The sequence below is a fragment of the Acinonyx jubatus genome, chromosome A2 (assembly GCF_027475565.1).
Source record: "Acinonyx jubatus isolate Ajub_Pintada_27869175 chromosome A2, VMU_Ajub_asm_v1.0, whole genome shotgun sequence".
Classification (NCBI taxonomy): Eukaryota; Metazoa; Chordata; class Mammalia; order Carnivora; family Felidae; genus Acinonyx; species Acinonyx jubatus.
In genome coordinates this window covers 55371218-55391279 of record NC_069383.1, presented here as the reverse complement: position 1 = coordinate 55391279, position 20062 = coordinate 55371218, and the positions used below count along the sequence as shown (strand labels likewise).

The 20062-nt window shown below is 36.6% G+C and overlaps 1 protein-coding gene across 2 annotated transcripts in view; it reads right to left on the bottom strand.

The window, feature by feature from the left end:
• MACC1 (MET transcriptional regulator MACC1) overlaps positions 1–20062 on the bottom strand; it is a 538854-nt gene that overhangs the window by 487152 nt on the left and 31640 nt on the right. For both annotated transcript variants that reach the window (XM_053218324.1, XM_053218325.1), the window contains exon 2: positions 10777–10931. The gene's annotated coding sequence lies outside the window, so the exon portion shown is untranslated. The remainder of the gene's footprint in view (positions 1–10776; positions 10932–20062) is intronic.

Here is a 20062-nt window from a genome sequence, read left to right as displayed (position 1 = left end):
TCTCCTCTGCCTCTTCAATCCGAGCCGTGGTCGTTTCCATTTTATTTTGCATCTCGTTTATAGCGTTTTTCAGCTCCTCCTGACTATTCCTTAGTCCCTTGATCTCTGTAGCAATAGATTCTCCGCTGTCCTCTATACTGTTTTCAAGCCCAGTGATTAATTTTATGACCATTATTCTAAATTCACTTTCTGTTATATTATTTAAATCCTTTTTGATCAGTTCATTAGCTGTTGTTATTTCCTGGAGATTCTTTTGAGGGGAATTCTTCTGTTTCGTCATTTTGGATAGTCCCTGTAGTAGTGCGGACCTGCAGAGCACTTCCCCTGTGCTGTGGTGTATAACTGGAGTTGGTGGGTGGGGCCGCAGTCAGACCTGATGTCTGCCCCCAGCCCACCACTGGGGCCACAGTCAGACTGGTGTGTGCCTTCTCTTCCCCTCTCCTAGGGGTGGGATTCACTGTGGGTGGCGTGGCCCATCTGGGCTACTTGCACACTGCCAGGCTTGTGGTGCTGGGGATCTGGCGTATTAGCTGGGGTGGGTAGGCAAGGTGCACAGGGGCAGGAGGGGCAGGCTCAGCTTGCTTTTCCTTCAGTGATCCACTTCAGGAGGGGCCCTGTCCTGGCAGGAGGGAGTCAGACCCGCTGCCAGAGGGGTGGCTCCGCAGAAGCACAGAGTTGGGTGTTTGCGTGGAGCGAGCAAGTTCCCTGGCAGGAACTGGTTCCCTTTGGGATTTTGGCTGGGGGATGGGCAAGGGAGATGGCGCTGGCGAGCGCCTTTGTTCCCCGCCAAACTGAGCTCTGTCACCTCGGGGCTCAGCAACTCTCCCTCCCATTGTCCTCCAGCCTTCCCGCTTTCCGAGCAGAACTGTTAACTTATGACCTCCCAGATGCTAAGTCCCGCTTGCTGTCAGAACACACTCCGTCTGGCCCCTCCGCTTTTGCAAGCCAGACTCGGGGCTCTGCTTGGCCGGTGGACCGCCCCTCCGCCCCGGCTCCCTCCCGCCAGTCAGTGTAGCGCGCACCGCCTCTCCGCCCTTCCTATCCTCTTCCGTGGGCCTCTCATCTGCTCTTGGCTCCGGAGACTCCGTTCTGCCAATCTTCTGGTGGTTTTCTGGGTTATTTAGGCAGGTGTAGGTGGAATCTAAGTGATCAGCAGGATGAGCCGTGAGCCCAGCGTCCTCCTATGCCGCCATCTTCCCTAGAATTCCTCTCAGTAATGTTTCAAGACAGATGATGAAGAATAGAATTATTTATAGAATGTACTGATTTCTCAAGGACAATTTTCAAGACTAGGTATATCTCTCTATTGAATGGTTTACCATCATATACTCTAGAGGTGATTCTCTTAAAGAGTATACATGTATGTAATGAACACATTTCACTTCTATTTACTTGATAACAAATGTCACTAATAATGATGATGACATAGGTTATCATTAACTATTTTCTTTGTACCAGACTCAGTGTCATGTGCTTTACATGTTTTATCTCTAATCCTCATGGCAACATAATAAGGTTCTAGTTGCTATTATTATTTCATTTTAAAGATAACAAATTTGAGGCCACAAAAATTTAATTAGGTCATCCACTCAGTAAACATTCAATCCCAAGTCTGTAGTTCTCGAAAATCCAGTATCTTTCCTCTATTCCATGATTCCATTTGCATCTCCTTGTTGATGAGTCAGTTACAAAACAAATTCCAAATAGATATGTCTATACCCCAGCATGTAAAAAATAAAATATATAGTTGACAGTCTTTCAGACAACAAGAATTGTGTTGATCTTGAGCAAAAGATTTCTTGTCTGGCATTTGGCTGACCGTACCTACCGGCAAATATCCATGTATTCCCTCAGGCTTCCTTTATAGCATTGGGGCTGTTGGCATATTTACAAATTGCTTCCCAGTCACAAGAACCTGTGTGTTATACTTGGTTTTGAATAACTTTAATAGAGGAAATTGTTCAAGTACCATTTGCAATTTGTATTATTCCAGTCTTCCATACCCTCTTCTAGAGCAGCAGCTCACAGATTTTAATATGCATGATAAAGCACAGCATGGGACATATTATACTTGCCACATCCCAGGCCCTTCTCCAAGATTCTGGTTCCATAGTTCTGGAATGCGACTGGGGATTTCCAAATGATTTTGATGCAGGTGACACTCAGATGACACTGAGAAAAATGAATGGATTGTTCTTCTCCATGATAAACTGATTATGTTTATAAGAAGAGTGGCAAGATGACCTCCACGTTTGGATTAACATATAGCTATATTCTACTTCTGCTGCTTTCTAGCTCTGATCTAGGACAAGTCTCTTAAGCTCTTTAAGTCCCAGTGTTGTGAGGATTTAATGAGATAAAACGTGAATACCCTTAACTCAGTGACTATTGCTTACCAAAGTCCTCAAAAAACATTTGCTCCCTTTCTCTCCCCTTTTAAAACTCAAATCTTTGTACTCCAAATCCAGTTTTCTTTCTCTTCCACAACATTACTAAGAAAGAGCAAAATGCTGCCTTCTAGCAATGCTGTAGCTGAAAAATGCTGCAGGTCAAATATGCTGTCTTCTTAAACTCCTATGCATTAAACCAAGGCTACTCATTTCCTTGATGATTAATCTTCTATTCATCACTAGTTGAATTTTCCACTGGCACCAGTTCGTTTTGGCATTTCAAACCTTCTTTGGGCAATAATGCGATTTATTCAGAGAAACTAGAATAAGGATAGAAATTCAACACTTTACAAAACAATTTATAAGGTCCTGTGTTCCAGGGCAGCAAGAATTCACCTGAACCTTGTCATGGAGACTTACTGTTTTTCTGCTGCCTTTGAAAGTGGCTGGCAGGTAGCTTGAGCTATCCTGGCCTGATCAGCTTTTACTCTGGCTTCAAAAAGAAGTAAATTACCTTCTATTACTGGACACACTTCAGGAGACATAAGTGCCTTGGAAGAGGCTAAAAGAGTACGTTCTCTACATTGGGTAATAGCTGTGCCGTGGAAGAGGACAGTAAAGAAATGTAAAAAGTTGGATAATTTATACTTTAATCATATATTTATGTATATATATATGTATATATATATACATATATATACATTTTTTTTCAAGGTTCAGGTTGGTGAAATACAAAAGAATATTCTCTCGTTTATTAGCTTCTTACAGCCTATGGACTTTTCATTTTAAAGGGGCTCTTAATTTAAAATGATTTTCTAATGGAAAGCAAATGGTAGTAAACTTTAAGAAAGGATAGAATGGTATAGTCATTAAAACATTATTGAAGGAATATGAAATACTTATTTGAACTGACTACTGAAGTAGCTAGAAAGAATCTTTAACCTTTAAGTATCTTTACAGCTCTGATTCTTGTTTCCAAATTTAGATTTCATCAGCACCACAACCACCAACAACAACAAAAATAGAAGAAGAGTAGCCTTACTGCAGGTTTGGATTTATTTTTAGGATTTATTTTGCCATCTTTCACTTACAGTTTTCTTACAAACAAAACATAAATATATGGAAATAAAAATGAGATAAAATGATATTTATTAGTGCTTTATTTTGTGGTTTCCTTCTTTTAGACAAGAGGCTACTTTCACTAATCTAATTCATAGTACTTATTTCATCCAGAACTAAGTCTGAAACTTAGCTAGCTTTGTTATTTCTAGGCTGTGTGACATTGGTGATGTTACTCAACTTCCCTGAGCCTCCATTTTCTTATGTGCAATACAGGAATAATTGCGAGGATTAAACTAAGTAAGCATCTAGGACAGATCCTGGAACATAGTGGGCACTCAACAAATAAGAATTTTTAACATACTATGAATATTTAAAAATAAATAACAATACAGGTCATAGATCCACAAAGAAATACAGGCAGGGCATTTCACAGGATGTCTAGCTGTTTGGGGCATAAAATCATAAAAACTTACTTGCCACAGAAAACTCAGGAAGTCAAAATGTTTGCATTTCTTTAGAATCAAATGGTCGAGCTCTTGCTATTTTGAGGTTGGGATCAACACATTAATCTTTGGTTTTAATGAATTTATTAGTGTTTCTTACTAGAACCACTATATGTATCTGAAGCTCTCCCCTATGGGTTTAGCTGCGGAAAAGTGGAGAGTACTACCACCTTATTAAAGAGGAGGTCTTCAGATTTAGAATATAGCCTACTACATAAGAATACCTAAGATTTGAAAGCAAATTTCTTTAAAAATAATTTATTATAATTTTAATAACTAAGAGAATAACTCTTCCAAAATTTTAATTGTCTATAGGCAAAATTACTGAAGCCCCAAAATATGCAACAGCTTGGAGTTTAATTGCAACTGGAAAACTATCCTTTGGAAAGTGTATGTGGATAGAAATATTTATGAGTTGGCACACAAAGCTGGCACAGTACATTTGCTATGGAATAATTTTAACTGTTACCTCGTTTTACAAGCGGGATTTTATCTGGTGCCTTTATGAGAAGGCTGAACAAGTCTATACATTCACTCTACATGCTGAGGTTGCTGTTTTAGTTTCAATGCCAGATATGCTTGAGAAGGTTTTAATAAATTTTTTATAGGAAAAATGATCAAATGAAACAAACTGGAGACATTTTCCATATAAAAGCAACATATTTCACATGCTCTATTGTTTCATATATCATCAATTTTGCACCAGATTTGGGGGAAAAACAGGTCCTGTTTGAAGAATTTTTATCTTTTGGACAATAAACAAACAAAAATCCAAAACCAAACAAAGACCAAACCATTTTTAATTAGAGAAATTAGAACTATGATTTGCACGTTAAATGGAAAATCAACCATATAATGTTTTCTGCTCATTCCAATTATAATTAAACTTTGTCACAACAAAGTGGTCTTCCCCACAAAAGATTCAAAATCCCTAAGTTTACTGTTAAATATGAAAATAGCTGCAGTTTGGAAATATTATTAATGCTATGTGTCCACCTCTGAATTCATACCTAAAAAATATTAAATTTTAGGAATATATCTTATAGAAATATTGTGGGCCTACCAAATATGTATATAAAATAAATAATGTCATCCTATTTTTATTTAAAAATTTGTGCTTATGCTCTGAAAAACTGGTTTTTAGTTCTATTCACCAGTGTTTTTCTATATGATATAGATTTATAAGAGTTTTTTTGCTTTGAAATTTAATGTATTTTCTAAAACTTCTAGCAATGTATATATTTATTATCTTTGTGATAAGAAAATATTTATTATAATAATAATATAAATGGAAAACTATATATAAGTAGTAGCAACTGCCTTTTTACAAATAAGTAGACTACTTCTCTATTGACATTTTTGTTTTCAAAGTCATGTCAGAGTATTCAGGTATGTCCAACCAGATCAAATCTCTAGAAGGGCCATGTCTTGAGTCAAGGAAGAAACCTTAACAAAGGCCAAAGTAAGTTAAGAACTAGTGAATGAGAGCAAAGTCAGAATACAGGTGACCCAGAGAACATTACACAGGTCATCCCAAATATCAAAGAGCCAGAAGCCAAAGCCCAAGCAGTGAAAGACAATTGTTTCTTGCCCAGCTCCACCCTTCATGTTAAAGAGTCTGTATATGAGCATGTGTCTGCCTGTCTGTCTGTCTTCCTGCCCGTCAGAATTTAACAGAATTCTAGGGAACTCTAATTTTTCTAAAATTATACCAGGAAAGGCAACTTTAAAATAAAATGCCTTAAATTCTAGAGAAAACTGATGGCCTAAACCTAAATTCTGAACTCCAAAGCAAAACTTCAGTCTCTAAATCCAGAATGGTTTTGGTATGCATGTTATGAGGCACAGATGAGATTGTACAATGCTTGAAAATGCCCTGTTAGGGGCCCTGGGTGGCTCAGTTGGTTGAGCGTCCGACTTCGGCTCAGGTCACCATTTCACAGTTCATGGGTTCGAGCCCCGCATCAGGCTCTGTGCTGACAGCTCAGAGCCTGGAGCCTGCTTCAGATTCTGTGTCTCCCTCACTCTCTGTTCCTCCCCCCGCTCCTGTGCTGTCTCTCAAAATAAATAAAAACATTGAAAAAAATGCCCTCATAATGTGCTCCCCAAACTAAGAAAGCTCTTCCCATTTTACTATAGCTATAGCGGGAGATAATTACTTGATTTATTTTATATCTTTACCTCTACATTAAAATAAACTTTTTATACTGACTGGCAAGTGGTTTTGTTTTGTTTTCGCCTCCGAATTTGCCCAATTTTTCTGCAAATCAGATGTTCAAAAGTGAACCTAGCACTAATATATTCAATATCACAAGGATTCCAGTCCTAGCACTTTCATAATAATTAATCTCAGATTATGAATAGGCAAAACCATTAATAACAACCTGTGTTGTAGTTACAAAGATAACATAAAACATGTAAATCAGATGATAATTTTAACTAAGAATAACGTTATTTGTTAAGTTGGTAATCTAATGACTTAGTTTTATTTCATTACACCTGTGATAAAGACATGACCCAAGGGCTGGCTCTTCAAACAGAAATCTTCCAGCTGGTTTCCCCAGTAACTCCAGATTTCCAGAGTCCTATCATCTCCTACTAGCAACCCAAAGGTCAGAGTTTCTTCCTCAAGCACCTTACCCCTGGTCCTAAGAGTCTTTCTTTGCACTTCTTATGGGACCTGTCCTTCATAGTTCATTTCAGCAGAGCTAACCAAAACAGCTACTTAGAAAGCAGAAGCCACTTCTCCCCATGCATGAAGATCTCAAGGTACAAAATACCTATGTACAAGGTATCTATTCAACTCACCTTAGCATACCTGGCTTAACATGCAAATCCGGGATTTAAAGACATCTCCAATCCTACATCCTAGTTCACTTAGTATGACATATGAGCACTTTATATACTGATGCTTAACCAAGCACCTACTGAGCCAACCTGACAGATTTCATATGGTCCACTAGGTGGCAGAGATGTTTACAGGGAAGTGACGATGAACAATGCCTAAGTCTCAAAGAGTTCACCAAGTGGAAAATGAAAGAGAACAAGAACCTAAATAAAGTAATACGTGGCATTTATAAGTTACATAATACATACATAGTAAACTGTGAAACCAAACATACATAAACAGAAGCTTGAATTTTTAACAAGATATAAAAGTCCACCACAAATACCAACAGTTACCTGACTCAGCCAATACTGTTTATTTTAAATAATTTTAATAAAGTTTGCCTCTCTCTTTTTTTTCATTTCTATGGGAGATTGAACTTTAAAGGAAATCCTAGGGGCACCTGGGTGGCTCAGTCAGTTAAGCATCCAACTTCTGCTCAGGTCATGATCTCACAGTTTGTGAGTTTGAGTCACACACTGGGCTTTGTGCTAATAGCTTTGGATCCTCTGTCCCCTCTCTGTCTGCCCCTCCTCTGCTCACGCTCTCTCTCTCAAAAATAAGTAAGCATTAAAAAAAACTTAATAAAGGAAATCCTAGATTAATGGTATTTCACTGACACAGTAATTTTATTTCCAGCCTCTACACTCAGAAGCTCTGGGTCTCTTCCTGTTGTCTGCTCTCTACTGAATGTCAAAATTTGTTACTTAATCAGAGTTAATATATCTCTTTTAGCTATACAACTCAACTCTGGAGTTGATTTGTTGGCCAAAGTTTTCAGGAAGCTGTTTCTCTCTTCTCATCTTACAGTCTTTGTTTAAACTACCTTATGAGTTATCCTCTTGGCTTGACAATAACTTCATCTCTATATATGGTCTATATGATAATAAGCTATCATATCTTATTTCATGGTGGAAATAAATTGAGATTTTTAAACCAAAGACATAGATTTGAATCCTGATTTTACCACTTATTAACTACATGATCGTGGACAAGTTTCCTGATGTAATTTCCTTGTTAATAAAATGGGAGAAAATAGCTAAACTCACATTAGCATCAAATGACAGTATTTGGAGAGTATTTTAAAGTATTGTACAAATATAAATGATTAAATATATGTGGACATAGGGGCGCCTGGGTGGCTCAGTCGGTTAAGCAGCCGACTTCGGCTCAGGTCATGATCTCGCGGTCCGTGAGTTCAAGCCCTGCATCAGGCTCTGTGCTGACAGCTCAGAGCCTGGAACCTGTTCCAGATTCTGTGTCTCCCTCTCTCTGACCCTCCCCCGTTCATGCTTTGTGTCTCTCTGTCTCAAAAATAAATAAACGTTAAAAAAAATTTTTTTAAATATATGTGGACATATATAAATATACATGTAAATATACATTATCATCATTTAGTATTAACAGACCAAATTTGAAAGAAATATAGGGCTGAAAAATATCAATACTACAAACCTAAAAAGACTAGTTGTAAAAGCTACTCAAGGCCCAACTTTCAATTTTCTAGAGAACAAAGACTTGTGTTAGCAGAAGGCCATGATTATGACAAGGGCACATCAATTTACCTGCTGAAGAAATTTTATGAACCTTGGCAGGACAACATGAGAAAACAAATGATTCAGATTCTCTTCTCTAGAAGTGTAAACTATTTATAAACAGAATGTATGCTGTTCTTTCCTTTGATGGAAATGCAGTGGCATATTCTCTAGAACTTCAAACCTAATTACTTTCTTTTGGATTCTTATCATCTTAATTGAATCCTTTAAAATGCATGTTTAATTGCTTGATTCTCCACATCTTTCTTTCTTTTTAATCTAGACACTAAAATCAGAGTATATTCGAAGTTATTTAAAAAGTTTTCAAATAAGGTCTTCATGTAAAATGTTTATCTCAAAGCAAAAAGATTAGGGTATTCTAAAACCTTGCTACTCAAAGTGTAGCCCATGGTCCAGGAGCAACCAGCATCACTTTAGAGCTTGTTAGAAATGCAGTGTCTCAGGCTCCACTCTCAACCCACTGAATCAGAATCTGCATTTTTAATTAGATTCCCAGGTGATCTGTATACACTTTAAATTTTGAAAAGCATCATCGAATATTTATGTTTAATTCAACTGTTATGTCATTTGATCTATCCAAAATATTGACTTCCTCTAAAATTCCATTTGATGTTATGAGGTTTCTCCTTTTAGCATTTATACTTTTTTTTTTTAACTTCCAAGGAACAAAGCATGTGAGGCTCTTTGAGATTCAGCCCCCACACTGCCTCATCAAGCTTCTGTTCTCTCTCTCTTCTTCTTCATTTTCCTCCCTCTCAAGCTTTTTTTTAGAAGTGCTGCAATACTTGAAATGGACATTAAGAGGCTAAATGTGTACTACATAGGTTCCCAGTTGGGCATTCACTTTGACTACAGTATTGCCTGAAAAAATAAATATGGGGATGTTAGGATTATTAGCCAGGAAAAGGCTGAAGATGCAGTTTAAACCTGAAAATATTGATGGTTTCATTAAAATTGACCTGAGTCACCATGGAAACTTCTCCTTCCTAATGTTTTTCATTATATAGCTGTTTATGAAATTCCCAATTCTGTGTGACCCATTACTGTGAAGAAACAATAGAAAATATATTCACAGTGAGCTGGGGCTCTGCTTATGGATGTAAAGATGGAAACCATATTAAAACCCATTTTAAAAGAACAAAGATGAAAGAGGAGAGTGAGGAGAAACAGGGTTCCATACAGTAGGATAATGGCAACTCAGACGATACAGGAAGGCACAGAATAGAAACTATAGATTTCAATACTCAAAAGGTTTGGGGTAGCCAAGAGTAAGGAAATAGTCACAAAGATATGACAAGACTGAACCCTGCAGACCTGCATCCAGAGAGATATGAGGAATCAAATCCTTTCTTAGCACACAAAGTAGGACATTCAAAGCTCCCTGCAACATCGGATGAGACTGCCACTATTATGTGAGTATCATACTTTGATTTGAAAATGAATAAGTATTCAAAGTGATGATCTTTTAAAGCATTTCTAAATGGGAAGAACTCGGAACAATTTTGCTAAAAGCAAAAACATAATGTATAAGATATCATAACAATTAAAATATCACAATACTATTAGGGCTCCACAATTTGACATCAAAATATTTTACCATTGGCAATTACAAAGCAGCTTGGATTCTATAGCTTTCCATTGCAAAAAATATTGGGTCCTTTAAATTGAAGCTTAGTACAAACAAATAGAAGGAATGACCAAGGATGACAATATTATGTCTAATTACAAACTCCTTATAACAAAGAGAATTCATAAGCCTTATAAAGAATTCTACTGCTTGATGCCATAAATTACAATATAAACTCAAATACTTATTACTTTACTTAGAAAAAGTTATTTCAGTCCTCTGCATCTCATTTTTCCCCATTTGTCTAATGCTGATTACTAACCCTCATATTACCTGGCTTAATTCGTAGGAGCTAATGACACAATGGTCCTATTTTCCAACATACAGTCTAATGGGGATTTTTTTCCCTCATTTTTGAAAGTCTTGCAAAGGTGTAAATATTAAATATATTCATCAAAGCATGTAAGAAATTATCTTTATTGGAAAGCATAAAACTACGTGAAATAAAGGTTAACAAAAACTAAGATTGCTAATCACAGTTAATCCTATTTTTGAAGTCAAATAATTGATGCATAACTGATTAAAAATGTTTGATATCATTATGTGCAAACACTAATTTAAATGCAAAGTTTTTATATTTTATTAGAAAAAAATCGAGATTTTTGAGTATTCAGAAGAGTATAAGGTGCTTAAGGTGTTCCACTTATTTATTCCTTAAGATTACAATGGTGTATGAAGGAATTTGATCAGCACATTCACATAATTGATTTCTTACTAGAAGGAAGAAACTAGAAATAAATAAAACCCCTACCTTCTCCGCAGAATTGAGTTGAAGAGGCAGCTCTCCAGGGTTGCTTATTTTCAGTCCTGACAGGAAGAGCTCATGGAATCCATTCCCTGCAGCTACTATCAGCAGTCTCCACAGCCATAATGGAAGTCTCTCACCTGTCCTTGCTTTCAGATGTCCTAAAAAGTCATAGATATGGTTTCTCATTATTTTAAAATACAAAAATAAAATGCACAGATTAGAAAGAAGGGAGTATGGCTCTTTGGTGACCAGAAACATACATTCATTTTTGCTTAAATCTTAATTTGAAACCACATTTATCTTTTTGTTCTAAAGCAATTTCACACTTACAGAAATGTTGCAAGAATTATACAAAGCACTCATGTACCCTTCATCCCCAGTGCATTGTCAGCTTTTTGCCACATTTGCCTTATTCCTCTTATGCTCAATTTATATGTATGTGTATATATATGAAAAAATTTTCCAGAACCACTTGAGAGTGAATCAGACATTGTACTTATTACCCTCTTTAATACCTCAATGTGTATTTCTTCAGAAATGGACATTCTCTTTCATAGCTCCAACATGATGAACAATTTTAGGAAATTTAACACTGATGCTGTCAACTAACCTGGAGTCCATATTCAAATTTCAGTAATTATTCAGCCAGATGACCTCTTATTAGCAGTCTTAATGAATAAATTGGAGGGGCGTGTGGGTGCCCCAGTCAGTTGAGTGTCTAACCTCTGCTTAGGTCATGATCTCACAGTTCGTGAGTTCGAGCCCCACATGGGGTTCTGTTGCTGACAGCTCAGAGCCTAGAGGCTGCTTCCAGTTGGGTCTACCTCTCTCTCTCTGCCCCTCCCCTGTTCACACTCTGTCTCTCTCAAAAATAAATAAATATTTTAAAATTTTTAAAAAATAAACTTGACATTCTATCTTCTTTAAAGGCAGTAGACAATCAGAAGTTACAAAAAGTTATTTCATTTCCCAGAATGCATATAGGTATCAACATAGATATGTAACTGATTTGTTGAACAAATGTAATAAAATGTCATCTGCTATCCACACAGGGGAAAAAAAAACCTGAACTATAGTAAAACAACCTAGCAACCTGCTAGAAATGGGTAAGTAGGAGAATATATAAATAACAGATGCATTAATATTTAATGAACTCTTTTACCATATTCTAATCACAGAAGAAAAATGGAAAGAAAGGTCCTTTTGTTTTTCCTCTTGCAGTCTCATTGAATGAGTTTAAACACATTTAGAGTCTATAGATTTTGACCTCATAGATTCATAAAGTCAACTCACCTATTGCTATTTTTCAAAATTTAACAGCGTGAAAATCTGCCAGTAGCACAGCAAAGACTAAAGAACAAGTATTTTCTTAAAGTTTGAGTGCAGTACTTGGGGGAAAACAAGACTTCTTTCCCCTGAAGTTTTCTTAGGGTTTAACTTAAAACCTAGACTTCATAGCCTTCACAGTTTACAATGATATCAACCAATGTGGGAGAAACTAGATTAACAATTCAGTCAAGGGAACTGCTGGGAGCAATCTGAAAAACCACAATATTCTTTGCATGGCTGTACAGACTGCTCAGAAAAACTTGGAATATATCCCAAAAGATAAAAGTACTCATGTTAAGACTAATTCCTGGACAACTATACAAAATACAAACACCATAGGCACTTCTCTGAATAGAAGACTGGGAGAACAGGAAATTCCAGCAGCTTTCAGTAAAAGACAGCTAATATTTGACTTTGTAAATGCATAAATGCCATATTTGATAAATCCTCTCAATAAAGTTAGAGCATTCTAGTCAAATAAAAATAATACTAGAATAAAGTTTAACTTAAAGTATAATAGTATTGGGACACATGGGTGCCTCAGTTAGTTAAGCATCCAACTTCAGCTCAGGTCATGATCTCACACCTCATGAGTTCGAGCCCTGTGCTGACAGCTCAGAGCCTGGAGCCTGCTTCAGATTCTGTCTCCCTTTCTCTCTTCCCCTCCCCACCCATGCTCTGTCTGTCTGTCTCTCTCTCAAAAATAAAATAAAACATTAAAATTTAAAAAAAGTAAATACATACATACATAAATAAAAATAAAGTATAATAGTATTGAGAAAAGCATAAGCCTATGAAGGCCAAATGTGAGGGGAAATGTCAGTTCTCTTCTTTATCTGGATAAAATCTTTCATTTCTGGTGAAGCTTTCAGAATTTTAGCCACTAAAATACCAAATTTCTTCATATCTGCATTAGAATATCTTATATGTTTATAAAGAAAAAATAACTGAGTCCATATCTACTGACTGCATCACCAATATATTCTACAATATGTATGTTATATAGTTTAATAAGCTTTATGTACAGTGAACTCCCAAATAGTTCTAAGAAAAAAATAATTAAAGAATATATACATACCAGGTATTTATATCTGTCCAAGGAACTTTCACTATAACTGCTACTGTACTTTATTTATTTAAAAACTTTTCTACCAATTCAAAATTCAAAAGTTTATTTATTTTGAGAGACGGGGGGGGGGGCGCATATATGGGGGAGGAGCAGAGAGAGAGGGAGAGAATTCCAAGAAGGCTCTGCACTATCAGCACAGAGCCCAATGTAGAGATTGAGCTCATGAACCTCAAGATCATGACCTGAGCCAAAATCAAGAGTTGGGCGTTCAACCGACTAAGTGACCCAAGGCATCCCTAAAAGAGTAATTTTTAAAAATAAATGTCATGCCTTCCCTTAAAAATGAGATTATGTATGTTTTTCAGCCAGTTTTTTTTAATTCAATTAGAAAGTTCTTATCTATTTCTGACTCAATTTAAAGTTAGGGTTTTTTTTTTTTCTTTTTAACGGTTACTTAGGTTTTCAGGGTTTTTGTTTTGTTTTGGTTTTGTTTTCATTTAGAGACCTCTTTTAAAAGAAATACTCAAACAACATTCATAATCATTTCAATCCCCTCTGTATGGATATGTAAAGAAGTCTTCTATTTATATTGTGTAATTATACATATTTTTTATTGGAAATATTTTTTAACAAAAGTGCATTTAGCCAAGTTACAGATAAAAATGACAATTTAAAGGGACTTGGCAGAAGAACAAAAAAAACAAAACAGCAAAATGTCCAAACCAGATCATGTATGCATCATGTTCACATAAAAAAATGTGGAAGAAGGAATTTAAACACAGTACATAAATGTTAAGGCTTACTTCATTCTTAGTTTTATTTTTAAGGATAATTAAGCAGGTTTCAACTTAAAAATTCTTTTAAAAAAATACTGTTTATTAAAAAATAAATAAAATAAAACAGTCTGCTGATGCTGTTACCAACAACTCTGGATTAAAATATCCATAGAGCCATCCTACCTCCCAGCAGCCTAACCTACACCCTCCCTGAGTAACTCATCCAGCCAATCCATATTTTTAAATTGTAATATTTAATCCTCAAGTTAAAAGTTTTAAAAAGAATGGTCACTTAGGGGAAAAAAAAAAACAAATTCAAAGCTCCTTATAATGTGAAATGGTATAAGGTATGTGAGAGCATAGTAACAGCTCTTAGGCCCAGATGAAGTTTTTTTGTTTTTTATCCAGAGTAGAAAACCACTAAAGATGCCAAGAAGAGTCAGAGACACCCGTGATTTTCAGTGCTGTTTAAAAGCTTTACTGCATCCCCCATGAAGGGAGCAGCTGCCTTTAACATTTATTTGGTGTCTATTTACTGGGAGCAGAAATTAAAGACCTTAACAAGCAGAATGGACTAAAAGTGCTACATTCTCTTAATTTCTCCTCAGATTTCAAATCCCTAGTTCTTCCTTCAGCTTTTCAAACTTGTATCAATAAGAACCATCTGAGGTAGAAGTTGACTTCACCATCAACTAGAGTGGCTTAGGAGCAAACACCCTAAATAAAAACAAGATGACTTTTCTGTTTCCAAAGCTACTTAAGCTTCTCTAACCAATTCTTTTCTCAAAAAAGGACCTGCAATTTAAAGTAAACTCATGTTGATTACTGTTTGTTTTCTGACTCATAAAATAAATTCCTAATCTAGATCATCACACCTCTGCTGTGCACTTTTCTGAAGATTGAGAGTTTTTATAATTTGTTTTTAAAGGTATAAACTGCATAAATGTGGGTAACTTTGTCATGGGGCCTTTTATGGAGGAAAACCCCAATGATGAAGGTGCTACTGCATTTAGACTCCATAACAGGCATAAGTGTGTATGAATTCCATCAGAGTGTTTACCAGAATTATGTGCTAGAATCTGACAACTTGATTTTGATTCCAACTCTAATTTGAGAAAGATCACAGAAGAGCAAGTAACTTAACCTTTCCCCATTTCTTTTACCTCATTAATATGTAATACTTAGGTCACAATGTTGTAAAGATGAAATTTAGTATAATGTATGCAACTTTCTTGACATATAATAGTATTCAACCATGGTTTTAACTTCAGGTACCAGGACTCTCTGAATAACAGCATCTTTAACATGTACACCAAGTTGCTAAAGGTGAAGAGGTGCACACATGGTTCAGTGAGTATAATCGGGACCACATCAGTATTGGTCTCTTGGCTTTTTTCTCATGTTTGTAAATTCATGGTGACAAGATGGCTTCCTTAGTTTTGATGGTTACATTAGGGTTCTCTAGCCAACCCCACCTCCCCACTCCCAGGTTTAATTAACTGGAAATATGTCACATGCTTAGCTTTGAGAGAAGCTAGAGAAATAAGTATTTAGCTTTTGCAGCTTCTATAGTGAAAGTGCCCAAGAGAGAGAGGGGTGGGAACGGGTGTTGGAAATAATAACCAACAGTATCTACCATATTTCTTTTGAAGAATTTTAAACAGTATGTTAGTAACGTTATTAAATCCCCCTATAACAAAATATTCTGTTTTTACTCTACATAGTGTCCATTTATTTTTGTCCTGAGGTTGCTTATTTTATCAGCTCTCAAAAGCCTCCCTCACTCTGATCTCAGTAGCAAGTGATTGCATGTGTTTTTTCACAAAAGCTGATAAATCTGCCTTCTGTAAAACCTGGCACAGCCATCAAAACAACATCAAAACAGCATGTCCCAGGATCACCCTAAGAAAGAAAAAAAATATATATATATATATATATGCAATTATTTTATTTAAAGCAATTTCTTAAAATTTTAATTTTTAATAACTTAATTATTAAATTAATTAAAATGAAGTAATTTACACACAGTATTTCCTTTAAATAACTACGCTGTAATTAGTTGAATGTGGTAAGATGTGCTGCCTGAGGCTGCAAAACCTGATTCTATGCCTTGCATGTTACTTCTGCTAGCCCACACATGCTTAATCTTTATTCCCATCTTCTGGAGGATTTGCTTTTATATTCAAATAGGCAATACTAGGCCAATAAATACAGCTTCTTTCCTAAAGGGATCCTAAAGGGATCTAGAACCACAGGCCCTTTTCAGTATCTCAAATGAAAACATACAGGTCAAATCCCATAACCACAGTGTACCTTAGCCTGGGCCATGGAAATTAACACCTCAGAGTACATTTCAGAAATAACATGAAAGCCACCTGCCCAGAAAAACAAGCCCTTCTTACAAACAGAGAGGCCTGTATTTCCACTATTAGGGTTCCATTTTCATGATATAAGACTGAACCATGTCAAAAGGCAAGTACCACTGAAAATAGTGATCTTGTAAAATGATATTAATCAATTCCACTTTAGTGTGAATAAGTTTAGAGTGCTTTCTTACTATGACAGATCACGAGTGGAGTACAGGATCAAATAGCCAATACATGGATAACACAAATGTCATGTCTGAACATCACCCCACAGAGCCCTGCTGCCCAAAATGTAGACACGAGCAAACCACAATTTGAAGGTGATACTGCCTAGGGGGAGAAAAGACCAAGCTGTGAATACAGAAAGAATGATAATTTGGCAGCCAAGGCACAGCAGCCAAGGGGATATGGCAACTACAGTGTGCAAGCAGCTCACATTCAGGTATCTGACTTTTATTTACTGGCCATCCCTTAAGACATACTGAACAGTCATGGGAAATCCAGTGATAGCAGTGGTCAAACTTCAGGCAGAAAGGCTGACAACTAGCATTAGAAAAGTCTATCAGCAGAAAGTAGGACCCCACCCATCTAGCCAGGACTCAAGAGTAGGTGCCAGTCTCTGAGTCCAGGCCTATGAAAAGTAGCACCAATATTCAAACATAGAGTTATTGGGCTTTGAAAGCTTACTATGACAGGAAACAGACTTAAGACAGTGCATTTCAACCTTCTTGACTCTTGGTTTACAAAGAAAATGGGTGCAACTGCTCATGGACTTGGCATTGGGCATTCAGCACACCTGTAACAAACTAGATGGGAAGCTCCAACAGAGAAAAAAGACCAAAGGCAGGTTCTTTCAGTGGGGCCCAAGGTCAGAGCCACAGGGAAGGAAGTAAGTTGGACTTAAAGCTCAGACTCAGAAGATTGGGGGGGGGGGGGGGTACCTAGAGTTGTGGCTGAGATCTAAATAGAAGGCAGATGACTCCTGTTATACAAAGAGAAGGCCCAATACCTACAGTATATCCTTTTTAAAAATATATAATTATATTGTTCAAGTATTTGTTCCTGAAACAAATATTTATTGAACATACACCATATGACAAGCCTAGGATTCAGCACTACAGATACACCCACAAACAAACAAACAAAAAAAATAGACATGGTCTGGGGGCACGTGGGTGGCTCAGTCAGTTGAGCATCCAGCTTTAGCTCAGGTCATAATCTCATGTTCATGAGTTTGCACCCCATATCAGGCTCGTTGCGGTCAGCACAGAGCCCACTTTGAGTCCTCTGTTCCTCTTCTTTCTCTGCCCTCCCCCACTTGTGCACATTCTCCCTCTCTCTCTCTCTCTCTCTCTCTCTTTCTCTCAAAAATAAATTTTAAAACATTTAAGAAAAAAATAGACATGGTCTGCTCTTTAACCTATGAGCTTAAGTCTACAGAGGATGCCTGACATTAAGTAACAATTCCAAATCTATTCTTATCTATTGCAGTAAGTACTATAAGGGAAAAGAACAGAGTTGTAAAAGAGAATGACAGGGCCAGATGGCCAACTAGATAGGAAACCAAAAATGACCTTTCTCCTGGCACAAAAACACTCAGATCAATGGAACAGAATACAGAACCCAGAAATGGATCCATAAACATATGGCCAACTAATCTTTGACAAAGCAGGAAAGAATATCCGATGGAATAAAGACTGTCTCTTCAACAAGTGGTGCTGGGAAAACTGGACAGCAACATGCAGAAAAATGAACCCAGACCACTTCCTTACACCATACGCAAAAATAAACTCAAAATGGATTAAAAACCTAAATGTAAGACAGGAAGCCATCAAAATCTTGAGAAGAAAGGTCAAATCTTTGACCTTGGCCATGGCAACTTCTTACTCAACACATCTCCAGATGCAAGGGACACAAAAGCAAAATGAACTACTGGGACCTCATCAAAATAAAAAGCTTCTGCACAGCAAAGGAAACAATCAGCAAAACTAAAAGGCAACGAATGGAATGGGAGAAGATATTTGCAAATGACATATCAGATAAAGGGTTAGTATCCAAAATCTATAAAGAACTTATCAAACTCAACACCCAAAAAACAAATAATCCAGTGAAGAAATGGGCAAAAGACATGAATAGACACTTCTCCAAAGAAGACATCCAGATGGCCAACCAACACATTAAAAATGTTCTACACCACTCATCATCCAGGAAATACAAATCAAAACCACCATGAGATACCACCCTACACCTGTCAGAATGGCTAACATTAACAACTCAGGCAACAACAGATGTTGGTGAGGATGCAGAGAAAGAGGATCTCTTTTGCACTGCTGGTGGGAATGCAAACTGGTGCAGCCACTCTGGAAAACAGTATGGAGGTTCCTTAAAAAATTAAAAATAGAACTACCCTACGACCCAGCAATTGCACTATCAGGTATTGATCCAAGAAATAGAGGTATGCTGTTTTGAAGGGACACATGCACCCCAATGTTTATAACACTATCAACAATAGCCCAAGTATGGAAAGAGCCCAAATGTCCATCAATGGATGAATGGATAAAGATGTGGTGTGTGTGTATATACATACACATATATATACACATATATGTGTGTGTGTGTGTGTGTGTGTGTGTATTACTAGGCAGTTAAAAAGAATGAAATCTTGCCATTTGCAATTATGTGGAATGAACTAGAGGGTATTATCCTAAGAAAAATTAATCAGTCAGAGAAAGACAAATATCATATGACTGCACTCATATGGGGACTTCAAGATACAAAACAGATGAACATAAGGGAAGGAAAGCAAAAATAATATAAAAACAGGGAGGGGGACAAAACATAAGAGACTCTTAAATATGGAGAACAAACAGAGGGTTACTTGAGGGGTTGTGGGAGGGGGGAAGGCACATTAAGGAATCTGTTCCTGAAATCCTTGTTGCACCATATGCTAACTAACTTGGATGTAAATTGAAAAAACAAAAATGACCTTTCTAAGGAAGGTATCCCAACAACATGTTACAGAAAAACACAAGCAAGTCTTTTTATAATATAATACAAATTTAAACTCTAATATTATATAATATATATGCAGTACTACATAATATAAAAACATACATTACTATAGAGGGATGACTAATGGCAAGAAACTAAAATCAACTTTTCTTTTTAACTGGTTTTACCATGAAATACAACACACTAGTGCTAAATTCGTAATGAACTTTCTTCCCATGTGATAGAAATTAAACTTTCACAAAAACAACAAAGACCCAGAAGATATAAGAAGAGAAGGTCTCAAATATTACTTACATATAGTATATGTATTTCTAAGAAAGCAATATTTAATCTTGGTTACTACTAATGCAATCCAAATATAATAGCTGAAATCCAGGCAAACAAAATCAAATAGGCACCTATGTTCAAGATCAGAGACTTAAAAGATGACAGAAGAATGTCAAGCATTAGTGGATGCAACCAGCTCTGGGAAAAATCAAACTAATTTCAAGTATTTAGAGAATAAGCAAACTCATTGGGATATAATGCATAATCACATTTGAAATGTCAGTTCCTAAATGAGGGTGAAGTTGAAAATTCTGAACTGTGAAATGACCCAATTGGAAGTTCACACGCCCCCAAATTTTGCTTTTGTTTACAAAAGTTTGCAAGCATATGGAAGAGAAAACTAAGGGGTCTCTGGGATGTAGGCTATACAGTGTAACCTATTTGTGAAAATTTCAGTAAGTGTATACTTG